General features: G+C 39.7%; 1 pseudogene; it reads right to left on the minus strand.

Moving 5' to 3' along the window:
- Nucleotides 1-873: 873 nt before the first annotated feature.
- Nucleotides 874-5915, minus strand: LOC100769589 (annotated as a pseudogene).
- Between the last annotated feature and the right edge of the window lie 6366 nt (nt 5916-12281).

The raw sequence follows: 12281 nt of genomic DNA on the forward strand, positions 1-12281 counted from the left end.
AAATATCATCATTCATTAAATACTGAAAAAACGTTTGACAACATCCAACACTCTTTCAGGATAAAAATCTTGGAGAGATAAGGGATACTAGGAACAATATATATATATATATATATATATATATATATATATATATATATCAAACCAATAGCCAACATCAAATTAAATGAGGAGAAATTTTGAAGAAATTTCACTATAATGAACAAGATGTTGCTCTTCATTCTCTCCATATCTATTCAATAGAGCACTTGAAGCTCTAGCTAGAACAATAACACAACTGAAGGAGATCAAGGGGAAACAAATTGGGAAAAGAAGTCATAGAAAGTATCACTATTTTCAGATGATACACTAGTATACATAAGTGGCCCCAAAAATTCTACCAAGGAACTTCTCCAGCTGATAAACACCTTCAGTAAGGAAGCTAGATACAACATTAACTAAAAGTCAGTAACTCCCATATATACAAATGATAAATGGGCCGAGAAAGAAATCATGGAAAGAGCAACCTTCACAATAGCCACAAATAATATAAAATGTGTTGGTGTAACTCTAACCAAACAAATGAAAGACCTGTATGACAAGAATTTCAAGTCTTTGAAGAAAGAAATTGGAGACGATATCAGAACATGCAAAGATCTTCCATGCTCATAGATTGGTAGGATTATCGTAGTAAAAATAAAAATTTTACCAAAAGCAACCTACAAATTCAATGCAATCTCCATCAAAGTTCCAATGCAGTTTTAAGAGACCTTTAAAGAATAATACTCAACTTCATAGGGAAAAACAAAATACCAAGAATAACTAAAACAATCCCATACAATAAAAGCACTTCCAGAGTTATCACTGTGCCTGATTTCAAGCTCTACTACAGAGCTATAGTAATAAATACTGCATGGTACTGGCATCAAAACAGACAAATGGATCAGTGGAGGTGAAGCAATGACTCAGACATAAATCCACAGATCTATGGACACCAGCAATTCTCCATGGCCACTGCACCACCTGACTGCTAATAGCCCCATTGCTACATGGTGGTTGAATTCAGGATGAGTTCTGTGTATTTGTATTGCATTTTGGCCCTGTCCTTCAATATAGCTGCCACTGCTTCTTCATGGGAGGTAAACTCAACAGCAGCCTCTCCCATCATTCTTTCTACAGGGACAATCTCAATATGAATTCTTACAGGTTTGAGTGGAGAGAACACGTAAATGTCATTCTCTGTTGCTTTATAGGGAAGAACCTCATGTGGACCCAGTGGCCTGTGATGCTCTGCACTGTGGCATTTTGTCTCCATGTCTGGTCATACACTCCAGAGAAACAGCAGTTGCAGTTTTCCCCAAACAGGTCAGCAGTGAAGCCATAACCATCACTGAGGCCACTGTATTCTTCATAGCTCCCATTGTACATGCTGTAGGCATGAGATTTTGTTCTATCTAGGCCTGCTTGCTTCACAATGCCAATGTGCCTCAAGGCTATGCCAGGCGAGTCATTGGACCCAGGCATCTCCCTGCAGTCATGAAGACATGAACTTGAAAGGTGAATCTGAGTATGACCTAGCTTCCTCCTGACACTCTTGAACACTTCAACACCCATGCCCAATGAATCCTTGTGCTTCCTGAGAGCTTTCTCAGCTAATTCATGTGAGGAAAACAGAACAAAGGCCTCTCCTGTAACCTTGCTCTCTGTGCCCATGGGTAATTTCCAACATGAAGAAGAGTTTAAAGCCTCACAATGTCATCATTAGCACTGTGGGTGCTGTTGGAGCAGTTGTGCTTCAACACCCTACCCATCTCAGTTCTGTGTGATTTGAACAACTCAATATACTGGTATCAGAAAAATTTGATGGGATGGGTGGTGGTGGTGCCTGCCTGTAATCCCAGAACTTGGGAGGCAGAGGCAGGTGGATCTCAATGAGTTCAAGGCCAGCCTTGGTCTACACATCAATTTCTAGGAGAAAACCTATCTCAAAAAAATAAAGAAAGAAAGAAAGAAGGAAGGAAGGAAGGAAGGAAAGAAAGAAAGAAAGAAAGAAAGAAAGAAAGAAAGAAAGAAAGAAAGAAAGAAAGAAAGAAAGTCTATTCACCACTTTCTTTTCTGTTAGATTCACTGTTAGGTTTTATGTTAAGATATTTGATCCACTTAGATTTGAGTTTTGGGCAGGTTGATAGATATGGATATATTTGCATTCTACATGCTGACTTCCAGTTAGACCATCACCATTTGTTGAACTTTCTTTTTTCCAGTGTATATTTCTGGCTTCTTTATAAAAAATCAGGTGTCCATAAATGTGTAGATATATGTCTGTGTCTGTGATTCAATTTCATTGATCAGCCTGTCTTTTTATGCCAATACCATTCATTTTTACTATCATATATCTGTAGTACATTTTAAATCAGGGAGAATGTTACCTCTGAGGGTTCTTTTATGGTAAAGGGTTGTCTTAGCTATCCTAAGTTTTTGTTTTTCCATATGAAGTTAAATACTCTTCTTTCATGGTCTGTAAAGAGTTATGTTAGAACTTTGATGGGTATTGCATTCTATAAACCATTTTTGGTAAGACGGCTATTTTAACTGCTAATCATACAAATCCATGAGCATTGGAGATTTCATCTTCTGATACCTTCTCCAATTTCTTTCTTTAATGACTTGAAGTTCTTGTCATACAGGTCTTTGACTTGTTTGGTTAGAGTTATCCCAAGATATTTTACATTATCTGTGCCTATTGTGAAGGTTGTTCTTTCCGTGATTTCTTTCACAGCCCATTTATCATTTGTATAGAAGAGGGCTACTGATTTTTTGACTTAATCTTGTATCCAGCAATATAACTACAGGTGTTTGTCAGCTGTAGGTGTTTTCTGGTAGTATGTTTTGGGATTGCTGATGTAAACTGTCCTATCATCTGCAAATAGTGAAAGTTTGACTTGTTCTTTTTCAATTTGTATCTCCTTAATCTCCTTTACTTACCTTATTGCTGTGGCTAGAACTTTAAGTATTTTATTGAGTAGATACGGAAAGAGTGGACAGCCTTGTGTTGTTCCCAATTTTGGGGGAATTGCTTTGAGTTTTACTCCATTAAATTAGATGTTGGCTATAGACTTGCTGTATATTGCCTTTATTATGTTTAGGTATGTCCCAATTATCCCTGATCTCTTCAGGACTTTTATCATGAAGGGGTGTTGAATTTTGTCAAAGACCTTTCCAGCATCTAATGAATGATCATGTGTTTTTTCTTTCAGTTTGTTTATACTGTGGATTACATTGACAGATTTTCTGGAATGAAACCTACTTGATCATGGTAGGTGATCTTTTTGATATCTTCTTGGATTCTATTTTCTAGTATCTTATTGAGTTTTTGCATCAGAGTTCTGGGGACAAATTGGTCTGTAATTTTCTTTCTTTGTTAAATCTCTGTGTAGTTTGGGTATCTGGGAAACTGTGGCCTCATAAATGAATTGACAATGTTCCTTTTGTTTCTGTTTTGTAAGATAATATGAGGAGCATTGGCATTAGCTCTTCTTTGAAAGCCTGGTAGATTTCTGCACTAAAACCATCTGACCTCTGCTTTTCTTTTTTTTCCTTTGAGCCTTTTAATGACTGCTTCTATTTACTTAAGGGTTGGTTATATATCTATTTACATTGTTTATCTGGTCTTGCTTTAACTTTGGCAAATGATATCTATCAAGTAAACTGTCCATTTCTTTTAGATTTTTAAACTTTGTGGAGTATGATCAAATAATTATTTTGGATTTCCTTGGTGTCCCACATTTTCTTTCTGATTTTATTAATTTACATATTCTCTTTGTGTTTTTAGTTAGTTTGGATAAGGATTTGCCTATCTTGTTGATTTTCTCAAGGAACCAACTCTTAGTTTCATCAATTCTTTGTATTGTTTTCTTTATTTTACTGATTTCAGCCTTCAGTTTGATTATTTCCTGCTATCTACACCTCTTGGGTATGTTTATTTATTTTTGTTCTAGAGGCTTCATGTATGCTGTTAAATTCCTGGTATGAGATCTCATCGATTCCTTTATGAAGGCAGTTAGTGCTATGAATCTCCCTCTTAGCATGGATTTCATTGTGTCCCATAAGTTTGGGTATGCTGAGCATTCATTTTCATTAAACTCTAGGAAGGCTTTAATTTCTTTCTTTCTTTTTTCCTTGACCCAGTTGTAACTCAGTAGAGAGCTGTTCATTTTCCAGGAATTTTTGAGCTTTCTGATGTTTCTGTTGTTGATATCCAGTTTTAATCAACATTGTTTTCACAGGACACAGGGGGTGATTTCAATTTTCTTGTATCTATTGGTACTTGCTGTGTGACTGAGTATGTGTCACCTTTTGAGAATGTTCCATGCTGAGAAGAAGATGTATTCTTTCATGTTTGGAAGAAATGTTTTGTCTGTAGATATCTGTTAGGTCCATGTGGTTCATAATGTCTGCAGCACCACTATTTCTCCATTTAGTTTTTATCTGGATGACTTGTCCATTGGTGAGACTGGGGTATTGAAGTCTCCCACCATCAATGTGTGAGAATCTATATGCAATTTAAATGTTAGCAGTGTTTCCATTATAAACATGGGTGCCCTTGTGTTTGGGGCATAGATGTTAACAATGGAAAAGTCATCTTGGATTATTTTTTTCTTTGAGTATGAAGTGTTCTTCTCTATCCCTTTCAATTAGCTTTGAATTGAAGTCCATTTTGTTAGATATTAGAATTACTATACCAGCTTGTTTCTTAGGCTCACCAATGTTAATTCCTCAGCAAAGAAGTCAATTTGTTGTTATAATAAATGTATGGCCTGTTAGAGGTGCTGGTTAATTAATTACCTCTTGAGCATGGAAAGCCTCAGCAATGATTTGATTCAAATTATCCGCTGTGGTGGCTGTCTGCATTAGTCATACGGTTCCAGCCACCATTCCTTCTATGGAGAGCACAACGGCTGTGATAATGGTGGCTGTGATCCAAAAATCCCCTTTTATTCTATTTACATTTGGTATATGTGTCTGAGACATATTGGTAAATGGTGTGAAAATGCATAGCGTTGGCAACAGGGACCCAGATGGTTGCCGTTCTCTCACTAGAATAGCTGTTGTTGAGTGTCCTGACAGGCTGCTAGAGAACACATCTGAAGAGAGCAATTGAGGGTACCCCTGACGTGGGAAGCATTAGTTACCAGAAAGAAGAAGGGGGGTGGACACAGACTGGAGTGGCATTCCAGTTAATTTTATATTTTTGTGTCACTTTTACAGTACTTTTTCCTGTCCATTGGCCAGTATAACTTTTATGGAAGTAGGTCCCATTAAAAAGACCACCCTTTAAGAGTGTCAATCGGTTCAAATTAAGACAATTAGAGGGGCCACACGAATCCCAGATGCACATGACAGGGTCAGATGGAGACTGAGTGAGATTGTGAGAACATGTGGAACAAGGTAGGAGACACTAAGTGCAGCGAGCCTCCACATGCCAACTTCAAGATTATTAGGTTGTATGAGATAATCTCCTGAACTCCAGAAGCTATATCAGCCTGGCAACGTTCCCAAGGGATGAGGAGACCTACGGAAGTGCGCAGTCTAGACACCATTGTGTAAGGAGCCATTACAAAGTTACCCAGGATGTAAGGAGCCGTTACAAGCTAGTGCGCATGCGCACTAGGTAACTTTGTAACTTTCCATCCCTTGGTCTCCGCCTCTCCCGTGACATCATGTGGTCCGGATGAGCTGCAGCCAGTCAGGGGGTGACAGTCCGAGGCGGTGGTTGCCAGCCTATATAAGGGATGGGTTTTTGGGAGTTCGGGGTCTCCGCTCTGTAAGCTTATGCTCTCCCTCTCAAGACGTATTAAAGCTTTACTGCAGAAGGATCCTGAGTGTGCCGCGTCATTTTTGCTGGCTAGACGGTAGCGCGGGACACCATTGGACATTGAGGTAAAGACAGTCGGATATTGTTGGGGGATCCAACTGGGATTTGAAGTCAGTGAGGGAGGCAAGAAGTTCCACGCCCAGCATAGTTCTGTTAGTGCATGGCAATGAAAAGTCTTCCATGGTCATATTATACAACCACATGCAGGGGATGTTGGACGAAACATTTGTAGAGAAGCAGAGAATTTTAGGTTCCTCCTAGTGTTTGTGTTGTGGTGACCAGATCCATGACGAGCAATCCCAGATGTGTGTTAGAGAAGATAGAACTGGGTATGCCGACGAGTCAATAGCTAAGATTAAGAGCTGGGGGGCAGTGGGACAAGAGCCCACAAATCCTGGAGGGATAAATTAGGAGCAGGGAATATACTATATACATTACCTAATGTGGGAAATTACCAATATGGAGGCAGGTAAAAATACAAGGGAATTTAATAGGGAGAAGCCTTACTTACAGAGCGACCTACCCAGCCGGCATGCAGCAGTCTGTTCAGAAAGCCAAAAGCAAAAGACAAAGCAGCCTGCTACCTAAGCATCCCTCACTCTACAACGCCCTCGCAGGAATGGTCAGGCACACTTGTAGCCAGCCCCTAAGCAGGCATGGCTACAGCATCCCCTACAATTACCCCTCTTGGGCCTCCACTTCCTCCTTTTTTAGGGCTGCCTGGTCAATGTCAGATTGAACATCTCTTGAGGGCATCCATATTGGCATGGTGGCACCCTGTGGAAAGCCACAGCATATCCTCATTATTGAGACAGGAGTGGGACTAGGGATTGCCATTGAAGAGTGCTGAGGTCCTCTATCTCACCAGTGGCAGAGGTGTATCCCGTGGCAAGTAAGCCCAATGTTTGTAAGATGGGCTTATCCCCACTCCATCAAAAGTGACAAAATTTATATGGGTGGGGGACACGGGAGGATGGGAGGGAGAGGGAAATATGTAAAATAAGGTTGTTTTTAATTTAAATAAAAAAGCTTTAAAAACTTTAAAGGTGTAAGAGGCTAGATATCCTTAGTAACAGAAAATCCTAAGAAGGAGAAAGGTGGCACCCTCTGGATCTTTTCTGATGTCACCATTATCTTTAGAGAGGCTAGATCCTGGAGCAGCAGATAACTGCCTTTTACAAGTATTTCATATCAGGGTGAGCCAACAAGAAGTCATCCAATTAATAGACCAGAATAATATCCTTTGGGACATTTATCAAGGCTTGGGCAACATAAAGCAGACATATGCAGGGACTATTCTTCATTCCTTGTGGTAGGGCAGTCCATTGAAACCTCTGGGCCAGCCTATGCAAAGTGGTTCCTGTCCTGTGAGGCTGAAGGAATTTTAAAGAAGCAGTCTTTAATATTTAAGATAATTATGTGGTCAGAGGGGAAGAATGGCACTGGGGTGTGGAAGGCCTGTTTGTGTTGATCCCATTTTCTCCATTTGGTTATTAATTACCCCGAGGTCCACTAACAGGTGATATTTTCCAGACATTTTTCAGGTTATATTTTCCAGACATTTTTGGTGGCTCTTAGCACTGGGGGTATGGGTCAGGAGCAGGGTTACGACCCACCATGCACCCCTTCTCATGGACTACGATGTCATTAAAGAAGGTACAGTCATATGTTGTGAGGACAACATCCATGTCTTCCAAACTATCTCTTCCCCACAGGTTACCCGGTACATTAGTTATAATAGGCTGAATCACAAGTCAATGGTGGGAGGGGGTGAGTAGGCACAGGATCAATGACACAGACTTCGGGAGACAATCTGGGTGTAGCAAGCTTGGTTTATTTTAGGAAGGGGAGAACCATATATACCCTCCACCACCTGGAGAAGGGAAAGCAGAGCACTGGCACCAGGGTCTTTCGTGGTGGCTGGAGACAGGTTCAGGTCGTCTTAACTCAAAGCACAACAGCTGTTTCTGGGGTCTCTTGGAAGATCTAGGTTGGCTAGATTTGGGGAATTTACAATACCCCATACTCAATGGTTTAGGCCAGTTTGGGCCAGCAAGGGCATTTGGGCCTCCAGGCCCTTTGTGCCTGGGCAAATATCGCCCCCACCCCTTTACCCCTTGGTTTCTGTTTCTTCTCTGGTCTTCTGGCCAGAGTGGCCTGTGCTTGAATAGAGAGGGTCTCCACCCGAATGTGGAGTTGGACTTTTGATGGCTCAGTGGCACCTGGTCGAGCAGGGGTTTCTGCTGGTATTGGGTGCTGCAGCTCTGATAGCCAGAGTGGCCTCTGTCTCTAGGGGGTCTTCTGGGGTTCTGAGTGCCAGTGTGGCTTCTGGTGGATCCGGGTACTTCTGCCAGACATGTTACTGGGATCAGGTGATGAGGAGAGGAGGACCTGTTTGGGTTAGGGGTTAGGCTTGGTGGTTTCTGGGGAAGCCTCAGTGATTTATGAATAAGGGAGGGGTTACCTGAGAATCTTGGTGCTGGAGTGGCCTCTGGTGGAGCTGGAAAGATTTATTTATTTTAAATATTTATATATTTTATATTTATATTTTTAAAAATATTTATATGTATATATTATTTTATATTTATTTGTATGCGTGTGTGTGTGAGAGAAAGAGAAAAGAGAGATAAGAGATAGAGAGAGAGAGAGAGAGAGAGAGAGAGAGAGAGAGAGAAAGAGAGAGGTGGGTGTTGTATGTGGTAGTCAAAAGACAGCTTGTGGGATTTAGTTATCAGTTCCCACTATGTGAGTTGCAAGAATCAAAGGCATGTGTTTAGGACTGGTGTCAGGAGTCTTTAACTACCTTCTGCACAATTTTGCCAGTCAATTCTGGAAGATATAAGAAGGAAAGCAAAAGTATATGCACAATGTGTCATGTTCTTCATGTAATTTTAGAACTAAAATAAAGAAAAGCTGGTAGTTTTGTCTCAATGCCTCAACATTTTTATGTGAAAAACAAAGGGAGTTTGAAAAGGGTGAGCTACTGGTGATGACCAGACTGGGACAAATGGTATGATTCCATGCTCTCCCTTAACTCTTCCTCCTCTTTCCAGTTTGAGTTCCACAATTGTATTAAATGCACAGGTTTAATACCTGCACATACTTCGAATTTTATGCAAAAACAAAGGAGTTTTTCAAATTTATTTGGAGAGGCATTAACTTGATAGAACTCATAAGCAAAAGATGAAAGAAACAAAGTTTCATGTGGAAAAGCAATTATTTCATTAAAGCAGTAAGCTGCAAAAATACATTAATCAGATTAGTCTTAAAACTAATACGAGAGTTGAGATTCACAAAGGCCTTCAATAAGATGCACACCCTGCCTCTCCAAAAGGACAGCCATAGCGTCTCACATAATAAAGAGATGCATGAGTAGCAGTAGCATTGTAGCTTGTTTAAAGGACTTGTCCTTAGGACACTGGGCTCATGGTTCTACTGAGAAATAATCGACTAGGAAATACCTAATGTACCACGAGTTGGTTGTTTAATGAAGGCATGGCAAGGCAGATCTGTTGTTCCAGCTTCCCACGGTGGTCACATAATCCTGCTAAGTTTTCTTTCTCTACTTCCTTTCCACATTATAGATTTGCAGCATGTTGGAAGCAGAACTTCAGAGCATCAGAGCCACAAAATTCTGTGGCTTGAGGTGCTTAGCACTGGTACACTATTACAGAGACTTTAGTCGGTATTTGATTTGCTTAGGGCTGATATCAAACTCCAAACCAGGAAAAAATGCATCAAGAACTTATACAGCTGCCTTAAATAAACTTTGGTGTAAATGTTTTTTTTAATCAGATACAAAAATTTTATGGTAAAATATTATGTACACATTAGTTGTATTCCACTGAAATTTTGGAAATTCGAGTTGTCTGTGTATACCTATCTTCCAAGAAAGAAGCTATAACTCACTTACTACTCCTCACTAATTGAAATTTCTTATCTTATCTTTGCCCCATTTCTATGAAAAGAGATATTTTATCTTCCCCCTACTATAAAGTTATTCCTAAAAATTTTGCATCAATAAAATTAATACCAGAGATCTGGGCTTAATTGATGGAGTACTTAATTAATACGCAGGAAGCTGGGATTTGATTCTTAGCACTGGATAAGCAAGTGTGGTGATACAAATCTGTCATCCTAGCATCAAGGAAACTGATGGTCTTTGGCTACCCAAGAAGTTAAAGACTAGCCTTGGTTAGGGGAAGAGGTACAAAAAAACACCCACAAACCCTAGTCTCCTATCTCAAAAGGAAAAGATAGAATGGTATCTCCAGGCTTTTATCCTGTGAGAGTCACTAAGTCATTTATATTGCACTAGATACTCTATTTGAGGAGTGAATTCCATTTAAAAAGCTCTGTTTTGACAAAGAATCCAACCCTTCCCAGCTAAGGTGTAAATGTCAGTTTGATGAGCATAGAAAAAGAGTTAAATCCTGATGTTAGGCAATTTCACATATGGTTTTACATTAATATTCTGATCAAAATCCCTGCAAATAAAGCAAGGAACAAAAACTCAGAGCAACATTCCTGGAATCAACATCCTTGGAATGAGAGCTGCACCATACTTACTCTCTGGGCCAGGCCAGAGAGCTGTAGTCAGTAGGTAGAGAATAAAGAAGGATTTCTAGCATTCTGCTGATAATGGATCTGTCTTCTGATCACTGCTGGGGCTCCTCATTTCTGTTGGGGTTGCATCTCAAGAAATTCTTTGTAAGTTGAAAGCAGCTGAAATTGAAAGTACATTTAATATGCCCCAACTTCCAAACATCATAGCGTAGTCACACAGAATATCATAAACATAGTATATTGTTGTTTCCCCTCATGATTCTGTGTCTGCTTGAGAACTGTGGCCTGCTTCTACCATTCAGCATGGAAATATAATACTGAACCCAAATATTGCTAGTCTAAGTACAGGTTAAAGTCCCAAGTTCAAGTCACAGATTGTGTTGAATGTGTGTTGTTTGCACACAATCATGAGTGGAAGAACAGGATGTGGAGCCCACACCAGCATGAGTAGAAGAACAGGAAAGTGGAGCTCACACCAGCATGAGTGGAAGAACAGGAAGTGGACCCAGCCTAAATGGTTCTGTTCTAACAGGGATGAGCTTGCAAACATGGCACCATCCTTCTCTCCCCTTCCTTACATGCTGTGGACCACATGGGTGAGAGTCAGAGCTGTGAAGTCTGCCGATCTGTATTTAGGTTATTGATCTTAAAAACATTTTGTCCTCAGAGACTATCGTAGATCAGCCTTTTTCTTTTTAAAGACAAGTTTTGCAATTGCTGTTTACTTCTCAACTAGGCTGTGTTTCTGTGGTTGCTATCACCTCTGGCCACCCAGTCAAATTTATTATTAATCATTTCACTCAGGAGGAAGTATAGCCCTATTGCAATTGTTCCTTCGGCTAGTCAGCGTCTATTGATTTTCCTTCCATGAAGGAAAGCCATCATTAGTGAGACTTTTTGGCTTACTGAGGTGCAGACACATAGACTAGCTGATGGAACATTAATTTCACATGCCTTGCTCCCTGTCTGCCAGCACCATGGGAGTACAGAATGATAGAGTAACAGTTACCAGCTTGTCTTTAAAATGTGAATTGTCATGTGACAAAGTTCTGACTCATAAAATGAAAAACTGATGAGTGACAGCTGTCTCCTTCTTCCTTGAAGCATGAATACATGAATATTAAAAACATTTGTAAAGGATGGCAGGGTATAACAACAGGCCTAAACCATGATCATATGTATGTAAGTACTGTGGAGGTCTTTATGTACCACTTGGCTCATAAATAACTGCTGGATTATTTTTCTTCATTATTTTTTTACAATTTTTAAATACATATGACAAATCTTATCATCTTACATTTAAGTGCACACTTTAGTGAGAGTAAATGCATTTATATTATTGTGCAGGCAACATAAACATCTATCAGTATCCTGTTTTGATTATGGTGGCTACTAGTTCTATATCATCCCACATGTATGAGACGTATGAGACATATAGAATAATCCTACTCAGAGACAGTCAAATGATGCTTATCAAGGGAAGGGGGAAAGATCTTGAGGTATGCTTCAAAGTGTATATAAGTGATGTGTTAGGTCTGTAGAACAATTGAAATAATGTGCCACCACTGTAATTGTGATTTCATGTTATTTTCTTGATATTATCATGATACATGGATAATGAATTTTTGTTATTAAATACATTATTAGAATAGCTTGCAAAAGAAGCTAAAATTGACTTGGCTTTCTAATATGCAAGACAATAATAGCTTTTAAAATTAAGTCACTTTAATTTTTTTTTCAAGATAGGGTTTCTCTGTATTGCTTTGTAGCCTGTCCTGGAACTCACTCTGTAGACCAGGCTGACCTTGAACTCACAGAGATCTACCTGCCTCTGCCTCCCAAGAGCTGGGAATCTAGTTTA

This window comes from Cricetulus griseus, chromosome 5, assembly GCF_003668045.3.
Source record: "Cricetulus griseus strain 17A/GY chromosome 5, alternate assembly CriGri-PICRH-1.0, whole genome shotgun sequence".
Classification (NCBI taxonomy): domain Eukaryota; kingdom Metazoa; phylum Chordata; class Mammalia; order Rodentia; family Cricetidae; genus Cricetulus; species Cricetulus griseus.